This window comes from Hesperophylax consimilis, chromosome 3 (assembly GCF_061612785.1).
Source record: "Hesperophylax consimilis isolate HC1 chromosome 3, BYU_Hcon_1.0, whole genome shotgun sequence".
In the NCBI taxonomy this organism is placed as follows: domain Eukaryota; kingdom Metazoa; phylum Arthropoda; class Insecta; order Trichoptera; family Limnephilidae; genus Hesperophylax; species Hesperophylax consimilis.
In genome coordinates, this window is record NC_142838.1 from 13,062,148 (window position 1) to 13,085,835 (window position 23,688).

The 23,688-nt window shown below is 34.6% G+C and overlaps 1 protein-coding gene across 1 annotated transcript in view; it reads right to left on the reverse strand.

Moving 5' to 3' along the window:
• Positions 1-23,688, reverse strand: part of capt (adenylyl cyclase-associated protein 1) — a 198,449-nt gene that overhangs the window by 149,018 nt on the left and 25,743 nt on the right. Inside the window, exon 2 of the mRNA XM_089648292.1 lies at positions 15,952-15,994. The gene's annotated coding sequence lies outside the window, so the exon portion shown is untranslated. The remainder of the gene's footprint in view (positions 1-15,951; positions 15,995-23,688) is intronic.

A 23,688-nucleotide genomic window follows, 5' to 3' on the forward strand; every position in this document is an offset into this window, starting at 1 on the left:
CGAAATTAGTATGTTTGATGAAACATGAATTCAGCAGAAAAAAGGATATATTATGCCGAAGGGAAAATAAAACTGTCTCCCTTCTATCTATATAAATAAAAATGTACATGTACGTTTGTTAAAAAAATTAAATTTGAAAGTTCTTAACCGATCGAATTTTGACATAAAAATAAAATACGCTTGTATTTGTATATACCCATATTATATAGATGTCACCTGTGACAAGTAAAAAACAGCGCCATCTGTAGGACATACATGTTTTTTTTTTAAAAAAACAGCGCCATCTGTTGGACAAACATGTTTTTTTTAAAAACAGCGCCATCTGTTGGACAAACATGTTTTTTTTTTAAAAAAAAACAGCGCCATCTGTTGGACAAACATGTTTTTTTTTAAACTGCGCCATCTGTTGGACAAACATGTTTTTTTTTTAAAACAGTGCCATCTGTAGGACATACATGTTTTTTTTTAAAACAGCGCCATCTGTTGGAAGTAAAATAAACACGCGCTATTGTTTATCTATCTACGCGGACAGAATTATCCACAACAACGCGTGCAGAGGTACAAATCCGAAGCCCGGCCATAAGGTTTTACAGTAGGGATAAAGAAATACGTAGCCGATTGAAAAGTAATCCGTAAACAGTCTCAAAGTAAGGGTTCAATGTTTTCAATATCTAGAACGTTTCAGTTTCAGCCCTAAGAAATGGATACAGCGTTTTCATCTGAAAAAGGTCAATACTAAATTGGCAAAATTCTCTCACAGTGAGAGAAAATCGTTCTCGATTTTGGGAATTTATACTTACTCCCCGTGATCTGAGCCGACGCCCAAAATACTCGAATTATACAGGTTTTGAGGGTTTTTTTAGGGAAACCTGTTCATCACATTGATTCCTGACGATTAAAAAATTAAATATTCTTTTTTTAAATACACAATAACTATATTATGTGTAAATTCTAACTATACTATTGTAAATGTTCTCCAAAATACCCTGGAAAGAATCTCAGACTTGTGATGTCCCGAAAGAAACCATTCATTTGTTCTGAATGCAATTACTAATGTTATCCAAATTGACCCTGGTAATAAATTACATATTTTCGATTCTTTCAAGGATAAAGAAACCATCCTGTCACTTCGAATGCAATCATCAATATTCCCAAAATTTGTTTTGACAGCATCGCCATTCCATTGTAAGAATATTGTGTACTAAATACACAATTTGGCTGTCCTGAAACGGGAATCCTTCGCAGTTGGACAGACAAAGGTTGATTTTGTTATGTATTGTTTGTAATTTATATATTTAAAATACATAAATAAATAAACTAATAACAGAAAACTCCGGCTTTTTTATATTAATTCCACACAGGAAGCCCCAAGGAAATAATTTCACACAGGGCCTATGTCATCTTCGGGGTTGCTGTATAAAATAATAATAACATAATGTACTAACCCAGCCCGGTAAAATGTATAATGTATTTAAATTAAAATGACGCTACAAAGTAATTTTGCAATTATTGAAAAGTGTATAATAATCACTCACCAGACATTATTTTCATAGAGACATGTTTTTGGTGCTTGGAACCGATCCGTGTAATAATTTTTTAAATTTGTAGTAAACTGTTAACCGCTTATTTTATCTGTATTCTGTTTGTTTCTTAAATAATAATAATATGAATAAAAATAATCGAAAAATCGTACAAGTATTATTAAAAGGGTTTTCGGACTCTTTTCAAAAAATTTACGACGAAGGAAAACTTAAAAATCAGAACGCTACAAAAGCATTAAATTGCATTGATCAGAACTAATACAACTGTAATATAGCAAAACGACGCTTTGTATAATGGTGAACTTATGGACGAGTATATCGTTATTATGTTGAATATCTGAAGTAGGATTACTTCGTGACAGAGAGAGGCTCCTCTGATTAACTCTCATTCTTGAAGATGGGTGGAAATTTGAGTGGCAATCGGCCGAAGTGAGAAATGCCCATCTCGTGCACGACCCCACTGAGACAGCCTAGTTTCTCACTGCCTCTTAAATTCTGGATAAGATATAATCAATAGGATAACGTCCTCCCACAGCCGCTACGCCCACATGATGGGGCTTCAAAGAGTCATGTGGAACCATGTGGACCGAACATGTGGTCGAAGAATGCCCGCTGCATTCATTCCCCGGCGGGATTGATGATGTATACAGGGTGACACCTGAGGCTCTAGACTGGCTCACTGTTCCCATCTGACCTCTCCACCATACGAAAGAAGAACTTCGTGACTGTAAAAATACGAACTTTACAAATTGGGAACAAATCGCAATTGATTGTAGTTACTTCAAAGAATTACCCCAATTAAGACAATCCTTGATGCTTGTGTCGGGCTCTCGGAGCAGCCTGACGCGTTTTGGTCGGTCTCGTCTTTCTTCGACAATTACAAGGGATATTTCATACATTCCGCCCTTAAAAGTGTCAATAAATGTTCCTTACTGTGTTCAAATTGCTTAAGTGTACTAAAAACTAATTTTACTGTGACCAGTGTGGACGTATAACGACTTTAAGAATAGGTGACAAATAATATTGTTAATCCTAAGATGTGTGATTTCCAATGTGTATAATACGAGACCAGTGCTTTGAACATTCACCAGATGTGATCATCCCTTCGGCCCTTGCCCCTTGCCCCTCGTCCACCCGCACCAATACTGCAAACCCCGCTGTCCGACGCATACAGTGCGGTTATAGAATGTGGGCCATATGACATTGCCTAGGCCACAGAATCGTCGTTTCTCGGAATCTACCCTTAACCCGGACAAGAAGAGAGTCATTTGGCGACTCATGCAACCCCTGCCGCAACCTCCGCTCCCCACCGCTCGTGCCCTTCCGCGCGTGAAATAATGACATCGGAAATGAAGGATGAAATCGGACTGAACCCGCGCTCTTTGGTTTGCTGTCTACATGGAGTGTTTTAAAACAATTATACAGTGATAAAATATCTATTTTTAGTGGTAGTTTATTTGTTTAGTCATTCTGGAACAGTTTTTTCTTTGGTTGAGTTTAGGATTAAGTTAAATGTTATATTAAGCGTATAAATATGTATTTTTTTTATGTGTGTAACGATATGTTAAGTTGTATAAGTAAGATGTTTATGTAGTACTTGGAAGGGAATGGCCGACAAAGATGTCGATGAGGTTCGCTATCCATCACATCGCCAACCCTTCGGTGGCGCAAAGAGGAGGACGGAACGTGATCAATGTCGAATTGGTACATGGAACATTAGAGGAGGAATGGAAAGAAAGATGAACGAACTATGTGATACAATGGTGAGCAAATGTTTGGACGTACTGTGTATAACAGAGAGTATGAAAAAGGGTAGCGGTACAATGCAGCATAGTGATAGGCTCGTCATTTGGTCTGGGAGACCAGATACGGAGAGGGCTTGTCAAGGTGTTGCAGCGCTACTGTCTCCCAGAATGATTGAATGTATGTTGCAGTATGAATGTGTAAGTCCGAGAATAATGTGGATCAGATTTAACCGATAAAATCGGTTTGACAAGGGTGTTTCTTGTTATTTGCTACGCCCCTGTCAATTCTGAAAGCGATGAAGTGAAAGATGATTTTTGGACTGATGTGAATGATGTAATGAGACTAAAAAATATGAACGAAAGGATTATAATGGCAGGCGATTTGAATGGGTGGGTGGGAATTAGACGTGACGGATTTGATTCGGTCTTAGGTATGTTTGGGGATAAAAGAACGAATGACAATGGGAACAGAATACTTGAAGTATGTTTAGAGTGGAACCTGTTTGTGTCGAATACTTTCTTCGATCATAAAGGTATCCACCAATATACGTGGGAAAGAGGAAATGAGAGGTCAATTATTGATTTTGTAGTAATTGACTCTAGGTTGAGAGCTGTTACCGAGGACACAAGAGTTTTCAGAGGGGCTGAGGTCGAAACTGACCACTTTCTTGTAGTGTCAAGAGTAAACCTCTTTCGCGGTTGGCGCTCTAAAGTGAAAACGGTACTAACTCCAACAAGAGTCAAAATAGAAAAACTACAAAATGATAATGTGAGAAGTAAGTATATGAATTGTGCAGAGATAAGATTGAATGCGAAGGAAATGGATGGTCTAAGCATAGACGAAACATGGAACCACATAAAAGTGTGTCTTTGTGAATCTGCTAGGGAGGTTTGTGGAATAAGTACGCAAGGTAGGAAGAAAGGTGATGCATGGTGGGATGATGAGATTAAAGCACTGGTCTCAGAGAAGAAGAAAGCATGGTTATGTCTGATTGCGGCTGGCAGTGCTTCCAGCGAAGAGAAGTATCGAGCGAAAGAAGTATATAAGGAATGTAAGAAAAAAGTAAGAGTTGGAGTGAAAGAACGAAAGAAACGCCTGGAAGAGGAAGAAGGAATGAAAATGACAAACCATTTCCAAGAAAACATTAAGTTGTTTTGGAAAGAAGTCAAAAGGTCCCGGAGTGGCCCAGAAAACGGAAGCATGAAAGTGATAAAATCAAAAGATGGAAAAATGTTGACGAATGAGGAAAAAATAAAAGAGAGATGGATGAATTATTTCGAGGAAGTCTTCGAAAGCGAAGTGAGTGACAGTGATTCCAGCGGTGAATCAGATATGAATGACGATGGAGTGAATGTTACCGAAATTAGCATGGATGAGATAGAAAGTTCGATTAAATGTATGAAGAATGGTAAGGCTGTCGGGTTTGACAATATTGCTGCTGAATATTTTAAAGGAGGTAGCCGTATAATTCTCACATGGTTGTGCAATCTTTTTAACCAATGTTTAAAGGAAGGTTATACGCCTTTAGACTGGAGAAGGGCTGTGATAATGCCATTATACAAAGGTAAAGGGTCACGTATGGAATGTGGGAATCATAGGGCTATTAGCCTGCTAAGTTCAGTTGGCAAGCTGTATGGTAGAATTTTGATTGAAAGAGTAAGAAAGGAAACAAAAGATAAAATATGGGATGTGCAAGGTGCTTTTATGAGTGGAAGGGGGTGCATGGACCAGATCTTCTCATTGCGTATGCTCACTGAGAAGTTTCTGGCAAAAAACCAGAAACTTTTCTGTGCCTTTGTAGATCTACAAAAAGCATACGACCGAGTCGACAGGAAAAAGCTATGGAAGGTGTTGTCCAAGTATGGAGTGAATACATATCTGACTCAGGCAATCGCGTCTCTGTATGAGGGAAGCGTTGCATGTGTTAGGGTAAACGGTGGTTTTACGGGGTGGTTTGATATCACAAAAGGTGTTAAACAAGGCTGCGTAATGTCACCGTGGTTATTCAATCTATACATGGATAATTGTATGCAAGAATTGAAAGAGGTGGGATTGGGCGCGAATTTGAATAATTTGAAAGTATGTTGCCTGTTGTATGCTGATGATGCGGTGCTGATTGCTAATAGTATAGAAGATCTACAGTCTCTCGTGTCTAGGATGAACGAAGTATGCATGAAGAATGAGTTAATGATGAATGTAAGTAAGTCTAAAGTAATGGTGTTTGAAAGAGAAAGTACGAAAACAGTGTGCAATATAATTGTGAATGAGGAATACTTGGAGCAGGTGGATGAGTTTGTGTATTTAGGAAGTATGTTTACGAGAGATGGGAAGGCTGACAGAGATATTGAAAGAAGGGTAAATGCAGGTAATTCCGTTAATGGAGGACTGAACGCCGTTGGCGCTAACAAAAAACTGTCCAAAGAAGCGAAATTAGCAGTCCACAACGGAGTGCTGGTACCTACCTTGATGTATGGAAGTGAGGCATGGAACTGGCAAAGAAAGGATGAAAGTAGATTGAATGCTGTTGAAATGAGATCCCTGAGGCGTATGTGTGGTAAAACCATGTTTGATCGTGTGAGGAATGTGGAGATCCGCAAAGAGTGCAAGGCTGATGTAAGCGTAATGAGTAAGATTAAGAAAGGGACGCTTAGATGGTTTGGGCATGTAGAGCGAATGAGCGAAGATAGGAGTGTAAGGAGGATATATGATGCAAATGCGAATGGTAGCAGAAGTCGGGGACGCCCGAGGAAGACATGGCACGATCAAGTGAATCAGATACTAGAGTCGGGCCATGTCAAGAGTCAGAATAATAGAAGAGTATGTATGAGACGATGTATGAATGTGAATGAGGCAAGAAGTGTGTGCCAAGACCGAGTTGTTTGGCGGTCTGTCCTCTCTGCCTACCCCTGCGGGGAAACGGCGTGATGGTTAGTTAGTTAGTTAGTTAGTTAAGACAATCCCCACTTTAAAAAAACCCAATTGCCATTATTCCAAATATGAAGGAAACTGTGGAAAATATGAAGAAAACCGTCGATATTAATATTCACATCGGTCAATTTCTAAAGCGTGATTTCTGAGAAATAGGAGGAGGGCGATTTAAAATTTTTGAATAAAAATACACCGATTGATATTTTAAAAAACAGGAAAAAAATATTTTTTAAACGCCTTTTTGTCCTGAAAGGTTTTTATAAGCCCGAGACATCAAAGATAACAGAATTTTACGTGCCCGAAAAAACGTAAAGGGAAAACATTCATATTCATGTCAATAAGTTAGGTACTAAGAGCCTTACAATATTTTTACAAATAACATGATAAGTACATTCGATAAAAGAAAATCTCTGACAAAATTCTTGATACACTGTGACATCTTTCATTCAGAAAATGTATTATTTGTAATTTTTTTTACCGAGCGCAAGGGAAATATCATAGGTCCATGACATCTCTGAGGGTGCTTTGCGGAGTTATTTTTAAACAGAGGAAGGAGGGAGCCTGTTTCTTGCAAGGGATTTACGCCCTCAGTTAGAGAGGGAAATGGAAGGCACAAAAACTGGCTGAACTTTCCGGATCCGAGAACAAATCAGAAAAACGATCCGATCTCATGTGTAAAATGTCAACCGTATAAGTGTGTTGGGGACGTGTTCACCGCGGCTCCCGACTTGACAAAGGGACAATGATAAGGTGGTTTATCTGTGGGCGGCAGCATTGTCCTTTCGGTTTTCTTACACAATGTTCTAATGAAATCCCTGACTCGAGTGTAAAAAGCAGAATTCCTGGAGATAATCTATAGTAATAGTATATAATATAATAGAATTAGGTTTTATAATATACTAGCTTAAGTTGCACGGGCTTTACGCAGAATTTTTAGAATTCTTATGCAATGTTTTACAAGTCAAGTGTGCAAAATTTCACCAATCTTGAAATAAAACTGTAGATTTGCATTTAAAAAAAAAACCCACACCGCCCGCCCGGTATCCGCCCGTCTGCCCGCCACAGACATTATTCTCTAGATAAATAGAATATTACTCACAGGAATTGAAGAATACTTATGACAGAAGACACCTAACATCATTTTATATGGTTAGGTAATTTGACGTCATTTGTAGGCTTTCCGGAAAGTACTGTGCAAACACATTCAATATAAAGCTATGAACATGTACTTTACTGTTTGACTAGTCAACTAAAAGCACGATATTATTTTAATGTGAATGAAGTGTGTATATTTTGCATACTATAAAGAAAATAACGCGATGCGATGATTTTAAGCAAATTTGCTTGGATCAGATGGTTATCATTAATTTTATAATTAATCGTTGCCAAGATAACTAGAAGCTAGCAGTTTAACTAAAATATCAACGCCTTGACACAACTTCAAGGTCTAAAAAACAACGTTTGGTTAATCTTATTTACATAAAGCAGAAAATCTGCAAAAGCGGGGCTTGGTTCTATGAAAAACCGATATGAATAAAACTGAAAACTTACGTGGGTCGAGGATATCTAAGTAATTAAATCATTTTCATAAGAATAATTTGCAAACCTAAACTTGAAAAGACCATGACTTTGTTCTAACCTTTGTAACTGAGACTGTTTTATTTACTCGCCGGAAATTAAACGTGAACGGTGGAGTTCAACTATTTTGACATTTAAATATAAATGATACTGCGGCATAAAACAGAATTGTAAAGTTTGTTATAACATAGCTGTTTAGACTTGCTCGTAGATAAGTCTATCAAATCTAAGATAACGAGAAATAATTGTATCATTTTAGTTACCGGTATCATTTTCTCGTTAAATAACAATACCAATTTGAAAATGCAATTAATCATGGAAAGCGATTAAACTTTTCTTTCTGGAAAACTAAATACCTACTCCTTCGGATGGAACTGCGCTTAACAGATGTTGCAGACAAACTTTAAAATGGAAAAAATAATATGAATGGACAAGAAATAAAACAGAATTGCTGGACTGCGATGGAATTGTGTTCTTGACGTGAATTGAAATAATACCTTTCCAGTTTGTGACGATATTGGGGAAACGATGAAAAATACTTTATAATTACATCGTTCAAAGTTTTCATAAACTCTCTTCCAAAAATGAAGTTTAATAATAATTATTTTTATAAGCAATAATTGTTCGCCTGAAACACTCATCCACATTGAAAAAATATCCTGATAAAAAATACATGACGCCAACGGGACTCGAACCCGTGTCCATTCGATTTCCGGTCGAAAGCTCTGACCACTGAGCTATGGGGGCTTATTTCTTACCTGCGAAATTATTCAATATATGCTAGTGTTTCATTCAACAATTACTGCTTGTTATATTTTTTTTTTTTTTTTTTTTTTTTTTCACCTGAGAACAACCAACTTTATTTTATATGAGAAAGGCATTGTAAGTGCTAAATCTCTCACTAGATGGCGTTGAGACAAATTTGTCTACATTTTTAGGTGAAATACTTGAACTTGTCAAATATTAATTATTATTTTTTTTGATAAATTAATGTTTTTAAGACAAGATTTTATTTATGCATAGCACAAAGGATAACAATTATTTTTATAAGCAATAATTGTTCGCCTGAAACACTCATCCACATTGAAAAAATATCCTGATAAAAAATACATGACGCCAACGGGACTCGAACCCGTGTCCATTCGATTTCCGGTCGAAAGCTCTGACCACTGAGCTATGGGGGCTTATTTCTTACCCGCGAAATTATTCAATATATGCTAGTGTTTCATTCAACAATTACTGCTTGTTACATTTTTTATTTTTTTATTTATGCATAGCACAAACCTTTGTGCTATGCATAAATAAAATCTTGTCTTAAAAACATTAATTTATCAAAAAAAATAATAATTAATATTTGACAAGTTCAAGTATTTCACCTAAAAATGTAGACAAATTTGTCTCAACGCCATCTAGTGAGAGATTTAGCACTTACAATGCCTTTCTCATATAAAATAAAGTTGGTTTTTCTCAGGTGAAAAAAAAAAAAAAAAAAAAAAAAAAAAAATGTAACAAGCAGTAATTGTTGAATGAAACACTAGCATATATTGAATAATTTCGCGGGTAAGAAATAAGCCCCCATAGCTCAGTGGTCAGAGCTTTCGACCGGAAATCGAATGGACACGAGTTCGAGTCCCGTTGGCGTCATGTATTTTTTATCAGGATATTTTTTCAATGTGGATGAGTGTTTCAGGCGAACAATTATTGCTTATAAAAATAATTATTATTAAACTTATTGTAAAATCAGATATGAGCGCATCAGCAAAATGCTGCCTGCTCATTATTTGGGCGTGGCCTATACAGATTACATGTTGAGGTGTCATGATACGCTGAAACCTTCCTCTCCCTACGGAAGGAGAACTGCCGCGGAATATAATTTCTTTGTACGGGATCTGTCACCTTGATGATCGCGTGATCAAAGCGCTCAATAAATTGATCTGACCTCCTCTCCTGCCGTAGGTATTTTCAAATATCGCCCGGCAAGCATATCACGGCATATCATCCTCGCCACGCCCACACTTTATAGCACATCATCTGTCAGGTGTGACAGGTCTATATGGAATTTTACGGCGAGCGATATGGTGTTATAAAAACGCTTTGATGCGTTTAGCGTAATGTGTAATGTGTATGACCCTAATATGATTAGCCACTCTGAAAGAAATTATCAAATATATGACCAAGCACGTCTGCCGGTTCGTTGTTAAAACGGGGTTCTGTCAAAAATTAGCATCATATTTACATAAAATTATGATTTGGTGTTGTAAATATAAACACTTAGGCAGCTAAACAAAACAATGAGAATGTACATTTTTGTGTGATCGCGAACTTGAATATGGTAGAAGTAATCAGTCATTTATTTGCCTTTTTAATGATTCATATTTTTTATTCCCCAATACATTCGGGAATAACATTTCGGAAAATGCTTTCCGGAATTATGTGTACTGAATAAATGACCATTCTGCGGGGTTTAGATTGAAAATTCCAACTGAAAGCCTTTTATGAATTGTTGAGGAAATTGAAAGCGATCAAAATGAAAAAATAACGTGACCTAGTAAGAGCAATACGCAAAGAGAACACTAGCATTCAAATACCAATGTCAACATCAAGGAAAAATTTTGAAGCACCCTGTAAAAGTAATTATTGTAATTTAAGAATCACTAGCGCAGACCCGTGAAAAATCACGGGATATTATAATTGAAGAATTTACGAAGCTGAAAGAATTTATAAAACAAATATTTACCTCAGGATTATTGCCTTTCAAAAACAAACATTGTTAATTTTAGAGTCAATCAGAAATCTACCTAACGGATGAATACTATTGGTAATCTTGAAAAATTACCACATCTGAAAATAGAAACAAAGAAATACACATTTCAACTATGTAATTATTAATTAATTAAAATAATTTTGGTACTACCTACTACTTTATGGCTTGTCTGAATTGTTTGCACAATCAGTTACAATTTTGAAAACCACATCAAATCCAAGTTCTAGAGATAATAATAATAATTTCCTCACAATCGGTGAATAATGGAATTCAAATACATATGTCAACTTTATTATATTGACTATCGAAGACCTATGGCAACTTCGAGGAGCAATCCTGAAAAATTCAGCATTCTGTGGCAATTTTTATTATTTAGGATAATAATAACAACTAGCAGTTAAAAACCCGCTCCGCGGGTTTTTTTCTGCTAGGCCCTGCGGGCGGCTCTTAGTTGGGCTTCGCCCATTTTAAGTGATATTGACAACAGTTACATTTAATAGATAGATATTAGAACATTCACAGAGAGAGGGTGAGTAGGTATATATATTGTTAAAACACGGAACAGGAAGGAGTTAATTAATAATAACATGCTAAATTTACGCATAATAAGAATGACAGTTGTTTGAATAAATGAAATTTTACGTATTTGTGATGGATTATTTCAAATGAAACACTATTATTGACTACATGTCTACAACTGATATTAACTGTTATCGTACCTAATATAATTAGCTCATAAGAGACTTGCAGTGCTTGAATATGTGTTACAACCGTCAATGTCTATAAGTTGAATCAATATCGTTTAGTTTGTCACAATTAAAGATAGTTTTAACAAAGTTGACTTAAATAATAGATTATTACATATTGATTAATTGTACCCGTGTTTATGAATAAAAGGAGGGTAATTGTGCGATGACATTAGCAGTCGGTTTAATTAAAATGTGTTAATTTTACTCCAACTGGTGGTAATTCTTTACCTACAACTGTTACTGTATCTAATAAATTTTAAAGCTAGATTATATATACACATTCATCAGGAGAGTAAAAATCTATATATAAAGGTAGATTATTACAATATAGCGCCCCTGAGGTGATATCTCACAAAAGCGGCGCTATGCAAATTGTCCAATAAATAAATAAATATAATGTTTACATTTTATTGTGTATACACCGAAGTCAAAAATTAAATATAGATTGCAATTGGGAAAGAAGAAGTGGAAGGAGGGGGGAGGGGTAAGAGTAGGCTGGGTTTATAATAATTAGGAATTACAATATCGTTAGACGGGAAAGACCAGTTGAGTGGGAAAATATTTAAAAGAGAGTTTATAAAAAAAATCTTGTTAATTATATCTGCTTTTATATTAATATGTTTCCTCATTTCTAAAATTTCAAAATTATTTATAGTGAAGTATTTTAAGACCTGAAAAAAACAAATAGCATATAACCATAAAACAATATATTCATAAGACAAATAGCAGTTAATAACGGTTATTCTAATAAATTGATAGTTGAAATACTAAATAAAAAAATTAAACACATTCTCTTCAAACGGTCTTTCTAAAGATAGAAATAAACAATGGCGTAGAATTCTGTTTGTGGATAACGATACTTCTAAAATTATATATATAAACAATCCTGGTACCATTCAACTGGCGTTTTACACTAATAACAATGAAGAAATATATTCTTAATAATAAAGATAGCAAAATTCAAACAAAAAAATCAGGAGTTTAAATACTCAATTGAGATGATTTTAATTTCTTTTACAAAGGTAGAACCAATAGAAACTTTGAAGTCAGATCTAAAGAATATCGCAGGGCTATAAATGGAAATAGTGAATCTGAGTTTGCAAATAATCTTTTGAATAATGATCACACTTTTGATAAAAATTCAGGTCTTAAAATACTTCACTCAGGATATAAAGCATCGTAAATAAATAATTTTGAAATTTTAGAAATTAGAAAACATGCCAATATAAAATCAGATATAATTAATAAGAAAAAAATATATAAATAATAATGATAAATGCCATTACAAAGTGATAAGCTTCCAGAAGAAATCTTCTTATAAAACGCTTGTTAATGGTAAGTAGTCAAGTATTGTGAGCTGCATATTTAAATATTCGCGCCAGGCATTTGGTTCGTTTTTAAACCGCCAGTGGTGCGCTCTGTCGGCCATCTTGAAGAAACGCGTGAATTTTTATAAACGTCAAACATAATCACGTAACTGTGGAGAATTTTCATTGTAATGTAATTAATCCTATGGATTATGAACTTTCTAAAACATATTTTCTTCGATATTATCCAAAAATTATATGAGCAGAAACGATGCTTTTGAAGAAATCTCGTATTATTATGAGGCGATCCTATGTTAGTATGGAATCGTGTCTTAATATTCAAGTTACCCGAAACAGACAATTTTAATTTGACCAATCAGAGGGCCTACATCGTCCAGACGCTGGGACAATAATACTATCAGATTTAACATGTTGACTTCCACGGCAATTTTCAGAATTCTGGTCTAAAAAGCCAATTTCATTTAATCATATTATATTATTTAAAACTCATTTTTATAATTATATTTTCTGTTCATTTATAAAATAAATTTTCTGTAAGCCAGCATTGATTTTTTGTTCTCTTCCCAGAAGCCATCTATCCATATTAGCATTGATGTACTACGAATTTTATCGCATTTTAGCGAATATGGCAAGTAAACACACTACGAGTTATCTCTTAGTCGGCGTCCTAGCAAAAACGCAATCTACGAGTTATCTTGTAGTTAGCAGTTAACATGTTAATAATTTCAATTTAGATAAAGCGTTTTCCAAAATTCAACCTATTGATTTTCCCGATGAACACTGGAATAAAAAGCCCTGCATAATATGTCAACTACAATCCTGAAGCGTCGTATAATAATTATTATATTTAATTGAAAAGTTACTTACTTTACTATAATTTGCACTATAACATTATGTCAACAAGTTTCGGTTATATCATTACTAGACAGTATTATAATAAACCAACCTAAGTTCATGTTTAAAATTATTCCCTTTTTACCCACATAGCCCCTCCCCTCCCCCTATCGCTCTATACTTATTTGAACCATTTAAATATTTTTAAATAAGAAAACTATCAAAATTGTCTATTATGCATTAATTCAGTCCTAATTGCAGTACGGGATTATTGGGTGGGGAGGGGCTTTTAAGGCTTCTTTACAGCCCATAATAACAATTCAAAGAATAATTATAAAAATCATCCTTAGAAAACCATATGACTCCCCTACTTTAGAGATATTTCAGGAATTTAATGTACCATCTATCACAGAATTGTATAAGAGAATCGCCTTATATCAAATTTATAAAGAATATTTTATTTATAAAATTCACCCCTCAGATAGCATAAGCAATAGATTCAAAACTAATGGCTTAATAGCCATTCCTATGCTTAGAACGACCACGGCTCAGCACCACTATTCGTATTTAAGTGTGAGATGGTCCAAAAATAAAATTAGTGTAACCGAAACTGTGAATTATGAACAATTCAAAAAGTTAATTAAGTCTCTCAAATTGGATAATGATATATTGTACCCCTAATTTTCATACACTTACTCAATCTGTAAAAAATATACAGGGTGTCCGGAAACTCGTAGTACAAGCGGGAAACTGGTGAATCTACATCACATTTGGAGTCGATTTTGTAGTATATTTTTTTTTGATTTGAGCTTTCGTTATCGAGTAAATCGAGTTAGAAGTTGATTTTTTTAAATTTTTTTTTAAATTTTTTTTAATCAAATTCTTATAAATTATTACTGAAGATCAAAGTACCCAACTAATTAAAACTATTTGAAAATAAAACAAATGAAGAAACTCGGATTTGAAGCATTATTTTGAAATCACCCTTCATTTAATCCGGTGTAATCATAAAATATTTCTGCTCTGCAGGGTTAAAACATCTGTTGTTCAACCCTAAACACCAGAAAAAACTTTAACCCTAAAATAGCCGAAAAATATTTTTTTTTGTTTTTTTTTTTTTTGTGTGAAAATGCTCAAATCAAAAAACTTTATGTTTATTTGGGTTCCCCATGTGGTGTAGATTCTCCAGTTTCCCGCTTGTACTACGAGTTTCCGGACACCGTGTATATACTAATTTGATTGTCTTTAAAAAAAACTATTTTTCTAAATTTTTCTTGATATACATATTGTACCCTTAATTTCCTCACGCTTACTTAATCTGTAAAAAGATGTATTATTTTAATTATCTTTAAAAACACAATTTTCTAATTTGTGTACCTATGTTAATATTATGTTTGTATTTATTTCAAAAGTTTTTGATTATTGTTTAAAGAATCATTAGAACTAAATGTAAAGACTCTCCTCCCATAAACACGAGCTCCTGGAGCTCAACTTATGGACAAATAGAATAATAACGAAAAAATTATTTATATAAGTCTGCATATTGTTATCATTTATAATGTTAAATAATAAATAAATAAAAAATTAAAAAATATATATAAAATAAATGTCTGTACTTAGGTTAGTTTAATAATACTGTCCAGAAGGTTAGGGTAAGAGGTTGTTCCTTGGTATGTGCATTTGTGCATTGCACTGCTTGTCTTCAATCTTCGCATAACTTACTATATGTGCCCCAGTCATCGATATACGAAAGAAGGCTTCAGTCATAATTCCCGCTAGCTCATTATTTGAGATATCGTCTTATACAAAACTTCCGCGCAAGCGCAAACGAGTCGTGCACGTGCCGATATGCACAAAACTTTGTTTTACCATACAGCGGGTGGTGTCAAGATCGCTTGACACGAGCGAGACAGATTACGCTCCTAACGGCAAATCACGTGCAGATGGAATGGATTCGTTTAGGAATTTAAAATGTTAGCGCTACAACATTCACACATTGTAAAATCGTATGCGGTGAATTTAAAAAACTTCCAAGATTTTTAGCGATAAAATCCAAATTTTTTACTCTATAGATGATTTCCGATTGAATGAATTGCAGTACCAGTTAATTAATTTGCTTTACCCATAGTATTACACACTAGGCACATTTTAAATGCGCAGCTGGCAATTTCAGTCAACAGCCGCATCTGGTTAAGGTATAACCGAAACAAGTTGACATAATGTATAAATTATAATAAAGTGGTTGAAAACAAAGTAACCTTTCATTTAATTATAATATCATGTCCCAAAGTGGTTGCTTTCAACGATGATTTAATTTATTTTTCTAAAATGATAAATTTGGAAATACGTCTCGCAAAATCCAACCTGAAATTGATTTTTTTTGTTGAGTGATTTTCCTCAGAACCGATCGAAACTTAATTTTTAATCATTTGCCTTTCAGATGTGAAAGTCTGTTAAATTAAAAGAAAAAAACTTTTACTTACTTTGGCCTCTCGTTAGATGCTGTCAGAAGTTTTGGCAGTCGACCTACAACATAATAAAATAACATGAATGTTGACGAGAAAATTAACTACTTTCGCTTAAATTTATAATATGCTAATAACACATTAAAACTCAAAACACTATAACAAAAGTTTACAGTTATTATAATTAATGTATACATGAAAGACGAACTCTAGTGTCTTACTTGAGATGGATGAGGTACAGTAACCACTTGGAGTAAAGATATGCATTGGTTTTCAAAACAAATCACAATAATATGGCAAAGTGATGAGTTCAGTTTTTGACAACTATTTATTTTTACATGATAACAATTTGGACGTCTGTGATTTTAACTCGTAATAAGTCAAACTTCCCGAGACAGTGGGACAAAGGACTAATTACTTAATTTTCTCTTCGCTTCGTTATCTTTAAGGAGCGGATATAAAAAAAAAACATATTTTATATTACACCAGTTCCAACAATCTGGTCCCAGTGAGACTGGCATCCCCAATAGGGGTACTGAGGCTGAAGGTAAGAAGTGGAAGGAGATGAGGAAGGTAGGGAAGTACCTTGCTATTCTGATCTGGTCATCAAAGACGGGTAAAGTCATTTCAAGCAACCAAGTTTCAATTCTGAAGGGTGGTCTTTCACCTGAGCGATACTGAGAGTATCTTCAACTCCGAAACGTGTAAAAAATATAAATATATAATACTATTTTTAAATAATCAATAGTGAAACGACACAAATTTATTAAATAAAATTTACTTGCGCACGCCGGGATTTGAACCCGCGACATCCGGGTTGGAAGTCGAGAGCCTTACCTCTCGACCGCGTAGGCCGTCATTGTCTTGTTCCCGAATATTGTTTTTTTTTTCAGTTATGTTATTTGTAAATAATAATTCGAATTAAAAGTTTTTCACGGAGCGAGAATTTTGACGTTATTTTTAATTTTTAATGAAAGGATTGCTAAAAAAATGGGGATTAGTTACTTTAATATTCACCATACAGCCGAAAGTAGATAGTAACATTGAAAACGTGACTAAAAGCGTTGAGAGTATTTTCAATTTCCTGGATTTCCCAGCCCCCCTGGGAAAAGAAGGAAAATCCCTTCTGTTTCGGTCATAAATCATCGTGAACTATTCATCAATTTCCATCCATAATCCCGAATAGTCTCGCATGACATCCACTGGAGGATACACGGATAGGCTCAGTAAGGGCCTATCAAAGGAACCTTCCCGGAAATATTGGAATAATCTTGATTATAATACATTTCTATCTTTAGATTCTAAGTCCCCATCACAACCCCTACGGACTATGTTTTTAATTACCTGAATGTAATGTCTCTGAAACAATTATATTCAAAAGATATTTTAATGTATGCATTTCAAAACCAGGATATCTTTCTACATACAATATTCAATACAACATACATTTCACAACGTACAACTAAAACGACATTTGGGCAAAGAAATTTGTAATATTTCTCTATAAAACTATTTAATATCCCCCATCTTGCAATAAAAGCCATTAAAAAATAACCGACTTCAAAAGAAGTATTAAGACATGGATTATGGCCACGGGAAAGAAGAACATAGATAAAATGTTACAACCTAACAAAGATTAACTTTATGTTGCATTTTTCTCCTGTATGTTTTTAAACTATACACTTTTCTTGTATAATGTTAAGTTTTCCTTCTATTATTTCGCTTTATAATTTACCTCTTGCATATTTTGAACGTTTACAAGAATTACTTCAATTCACACAAATTACCATGTACAAGAACGGGGAAACCCAGTAAGGTCACACTCTTTTCAACAAATGTAAAAAATGCTATTCATGATTTTTTGGGTCATTTATATCGGCGTGGATGAAAAAACCATGTCCAACAAGACAATGGTCACAAAGTTTCTATGTTTAATTATAATTTTTATAAATAAATATATAATGTAACTTTAATGAGGTACAGGTTTTCGGTACTACAAAATGTGCAGAAAAATAAATTATTAGAGTTCTGGGAGAACTTTTCTTCCTTGTATCGTGGATCGTTCGGTAAAAATAAAACAGACAACATGTTTGTGTATTTGAGTGGTGTTTTCACCTTTTTTTTAATGAAAGAATAATTATAAGGGAATTATTTTTAATAAAGTAGGTAACTTGGGTGTGGATATTTCCTTTCTTTAATTCTCAATAAAAGCAAGTAAAACATGTTTTATTTGTATTAAATATGTTATTCGTTTACACCTCAAACAGTGTTTTTCATTTTCCGGGTGGTACCTACGTGTTTAGTACATTCAAGAGTATTTTTTATGCGAGGTGGATTTGTCTGGTTCCATAATTCTCGAGATAAAAACCCATCTAAGTGCAAATAAAAGTTTGCAGGTTTTGCACATAAACACATTTAAATGGTTCATCGTATGATTGCATGGGAAAGCTTAGTGACAAAATATTGTTAATTTATTCAAAATTTGGTCAAATTATTAATTTTCCTGTTAAAAACGGGTCTGCGGACCTTAAACGATTGTAATCAGTTAAGCACGAATATGTTATGATGAAGTCGGAACAAGTGTTGTTAAAAATTATAATGTTTTCGCATTATGTCCATCATATTTATTAGGACAAGGCCAGCTGCGAGAACACGTGTTCACATATATTCTGAATGACTAATATTTTATTATGAAATGGGCATGTCTCATTTTTAACAGTATTTTGATAAGTATCATCCGTACCCATTTTTGGAGAAAGATTTAAATAAAACACCAGATCTGAGCAGTCAGGCTCCTTTGCGGGTGTCTGGGTTCCGTGAGAGAATCGGTTCGGCTAAGAATCAACAATTTTCTTGAAATTACTTTAGCTATGTTTAGGACCCAAAATTTAATATCCAGACACTTTCCAACCATTCTCTTCCCTGCCGATTTCCTTCAGCCACTCAACATTTCCAGATAAGATGTCATAATTTTGTGCTGCGACAAATAATACAACAGAATACATTATGAAACAATGAAATTGATTATGTTCGGTCTGGAACCAAAATATACCCGCGAGCGAGCATGAAAAACATCTGGGCTAAAAATATAAATTGTGTAAATATGTAGAGGCGGAAAAATTTCATTAGAAGAGAATTTTTTGTAATACAAAAACTTATTTTAGGTATATCTACGGCGTTCGACGAGTATATTTATTTCAGAGGGAATTTAATTATAAATTTCACCTCAGTTTAGTTTACGTCAACTGCGGTATATCAACGACATCTATGTATTTTCCGACGAAGCTTAGAAATTATTTTATAGCAAAGTTCTCTTTTTTAACAGTATATTAACTTCAGCGGTGTTTTTCTCCTAATATTTCAGCCTAGTTTCCATTTATTACAATTTAGCCCACCGGTAACACTGAGTATAGAAGAAAAGACTAAAAAAATAAAAGAAAATTCTATCAACAACTTTAATTTATTTCAAATATTGAAGACAATATTAGTGATTTCTAAACGAAAATCTGAAACAGAAAAATCAGACAAGGAAACGGTCACATCTGGGACTCGAACCCAGGACCCTTGTCTTTCCGGGACAGTGCTCTACCAACTGAGCTAATGGGACCCTATTCCCCTCGGTCACTTTTAACTGTATCGTACTTCGAATAAGAACTACTAACATTGTCTTCATTTTTTCACCGCAGATTTTTATAAAAGACGCTGTCTGGATTGCATTTAGTTCGGGTTGAATCTTGCGATCAAACATAAAGATAGTTGCCAATAAAAATGTGCGGTGAAAAAATGAAGACAATGTTAGTAGTTCTTATTCGAAGTATGATACAGTTAAAAGTGACCGAGGGGAATAGGGTCCCATTAGCTCAGTTGGTAGCGCACTGTCCCGGAAAGACAAGGGTCCTGGGTTCGAGTCCCAGATGTGACCGTTTCTTTTTCTGATTTTTCTGTTTCAGATTTTCGTTTAGAAATCATTAATATTGTCTTCAATATTTAAATATTACAATTTGAGGTTTTACTCAACAAAGTTATTCCGAAAAATAAATATTCATTTATTTCATTTACACATGACACAATTTTCATATTTATACCTCTATTTAACACATGCTATCACTGAATAGATTAATTGAAGAGTAATTTAATGTGAGTGTATTTAAAATTGATGTTACAACATTATACTTTTTTTTATATTCTTAATGGTATACGAAGTCTGGGACGCCCGAGGAAGACATGACATGATCGAATAAAACAAATACTTGAGTCGGGCTATGTAAATAGCCATAATAATAGAAAAGTATGTAACCGAGTTGTTTGGCGGTCTGTCCTCTACGCTTATCCTACGGTCTTAGCATACACTCCTTGCCTCATTCACATTCATCCATCGTCCCATACATACTCTCATATTATTCTGGCTCGACTCAAGTATCTTATTCACTTGATCGTGCCATGTCTTCCTCGGGCGTACCCGACTTGCGCTACCATTCACATTTGCGTCATATATTCTCCTTACACTCCTTTCTTCGTTCATTCGCTCTACATACCCAAATCATCTAAGCGTCCCTTTCTTAATCTTAGTCATTACGCATAAATCAGCCTCTCATTATTTACGGATCACCACATTTCTCACACGATCATATATGGTTTTACCACATATACGTCTCGGGGATCTCATTTCTACGGCATTTACTGTCTTGTATTTGACATATCTGGCATCACTGAATAGATCAAAGCGTAATTCATTATGGTTGTATTTTAAAGTGATCTTATCACTTTCTACAATTGATAACAATATTTATACCTTTTAAATTTAATTAAATATACAACTTAGTATATTATACATTACTATTTAATCAACATATTTCAAAATGCGAACGTGTTTGTTCATTTGTTTACTTTTTCGTCCTTCTTTCACGTCGCAACGGAGCGACCGAACAACGTAATGTTTTGCACAGGGACAGTTGGAGGACTGGGAAGTGACACAAGTTACTTTTCTACTTGGAAAAACATTTCACTCAAGTGGGAAAATTCTTTGTTCAGTAATTTCTGCATAAATACCACGCGAGAGAAGCCGCGGATATTGGGACTTTTAATGAAATAATACAACATAAATATACAAAGCAATTTATTTAATTTAAATTTAAATGACGCCACAAAGTGAATTTGCAATTATTGAATAAGTATTTATACTTATTATTTTTAGTGATAAACTTATGTTTATAAGACAAGATTTTTTATACCAAGTCCAAATTCAGCACTGACAAAGCCTTCCCTACAAAAATAAAGTTGTATGTTTACAGATGAAAAAATGTAATAAACAATAATTGTGGAATGAAATACTAGTACATATTGAGTTATTTGGTGATTTTGGAATAAGTCGACGTAGCTTAGTGGTTTAGAACAGCTGACCGGCAATCAGAAGGCTGCTGGTTCACTTCCCGCCGGCGGCATTTATTTTTAATTTGTATGGGTATTTCATACGAATAATTATTGCTTACTATAATTTACGTATTTGACACTTTTTGGTATCCCTGAATTATGATATTATCCAAAAATTTCATTCCAATGTACCTTTTGGTTTTAGCCCATTTGGCACGCTCTGTCTCTCTTACACTGCTTGACATTGTACATCGCCATTATATTTGATCAAAATGAAAATGTCATAATGATGATGAAACGATTTTCTGGATTTGAATTCTAAGCAAAGAAATGATTTAGATTACGAAACACGCCCAGATCGCATTTCTTGTGTTCTTCATTATTCTATTTTTGCAAGTAAAATGATATTATTTGTATGTTTTCGCAGTAATCTTTCGAGCATTCGTAAATTATTATTTAAAAATGGGTCGCTATAAACGCCTGTTTTTAATCATTTAGTTTTCTCGTAAACTTTCCGACATGAAAGATGTTCTGAAGAACTATGCGTGTTCAAGACTTAACTAGTAACTGTAGCCCAAATGAATGTTCAGAGTTTAAGCTGTTAAAGTTTTTCAATTTTTCCAGCTTTATATGGCTGGTAAGCTTCTTAAAATAAGTTTACTGCTTTCGTCAATATCTGGGAAGGGGGGTTCGCAACTCGAATTTAAAATGCCACGTTTTCAAAAGCTGATTGCAGTGTACTCTAGTAACTGAGAACGATGAACAATCGCTACTAAAAATATATCAAAAGAAGCGAGGCTAGCAGTCCACAATGGTGTGCTAGTACTAACGACATATGGCAGAAACATGGAACTGGCAGACGAAGTATAAAAGAAGACTTAATACTGTAGAAATTAAATCCTTGATCCGTATACTAGTCTAAGCGGGAGATCGTACATTACGTCATCCTTCTATTATCTTCTGTCTTCTTCGTTTTTAAGCAAGAGGCGTGAGAATGAGGGCGAACTTCGATAACGACCTTAAGAGCTCTAGGACTGGGACTAGTATATGAAGGTTTGTAGTAAAATCATGAATGAATGCGGAAAACCAAAAAAAACGCAGGCCTGATGTAAGCGTAGTGATTAAGATAAAGAAAGGGACGCTGAGATGGTTTGAGTACACAGGTGTGTAGGTGAATGGTAGAAGAAGGCACGAAGGAACCATAATTGAGTCTCCATGTCAAGAATTAGAATATCAGAACAATATATACGAGACGACGCATGAATATGAATGAAGCAAAGAGTTTGTGGAACACGGAGGAAGGTCACCTCTTACACGAGATTTCAAAAAAACAATCCCCACTCCCTTTTCCCACCCCTTAAAGAAGATTTTGTAAATTTCTTGATGAAATAATTACTGTCTATTAAAAACTCTGTATAAAGACAAAGTTGCGCCGGAAACGGAGAAATCCCCGGCGCTGACCGAGCCAAGTGTGCGAAATTTCATCAAATTCGGAATAAAAATGTAATTTGTATAAAAAAAAAAACCCACAAACTTACACCGCGACACTCGTCTTTATACAGGGTTTTCCAATAGGAGGTGTTATTTTGATATTCAATCGTAAAAGATCAATCGTTTCGTCTTGTTGAAAGTAAGCGTTGTCGAGATCAATACCATCCAATTCCGGCCATACAAAATCATTAATCATCTCTCGATAGCGCAATCCATTCACCGTAACTGTTGCTCCAGCCTCATTTTCGAAAAAGTAAGGTCCAATGACTGCGCCGGACCATAAACCGCACCAAACAGTCACACGTTGAGGATAGAGAGGCTTTTCAACAATAACTCTTGGGTTTTCCGAGCCACCGAGGTGGAAATGGGCCTGATCACTCAAGATGATTTGCATTTGATTCACTCAAGTGAATTTTAATAATTTCAATGCGTTGTTGAAGCGTGTATCGTTCCATTTTTATTAATGGCGTAGTTTCTACTTGTCAAATGTCAAAAAATGACAGCTTCAAAGTAACATCTACCGAAATAGCGGGCTATTCAAATAACACCTCTTATTGGAAAACCCTGTATAATGAACTGACTTGTACAATTCTTCTGTACAATTCACTCTCTTATTTAAACTTCCCCAAATAAAGATCAACATACAAGCAAGACGCGCAATATAAACAGAAAGTGAAAGATAAATTTAATACGAAAATAACAAGAATCGTGCGGTTAAAAAAATTACTATAAATTAAATACCATTTTGTACTAATACGGCATCTTCTCTAGTAACGCGGAAGGTATAGTTTTATAACTACTATTATTCGCCATCTTGGTATGCAGCAGAACATCTCTGTACAATTCACGGAGGAACACCGAATGAATAAATAATAAGGGTTACACAAAAAAATT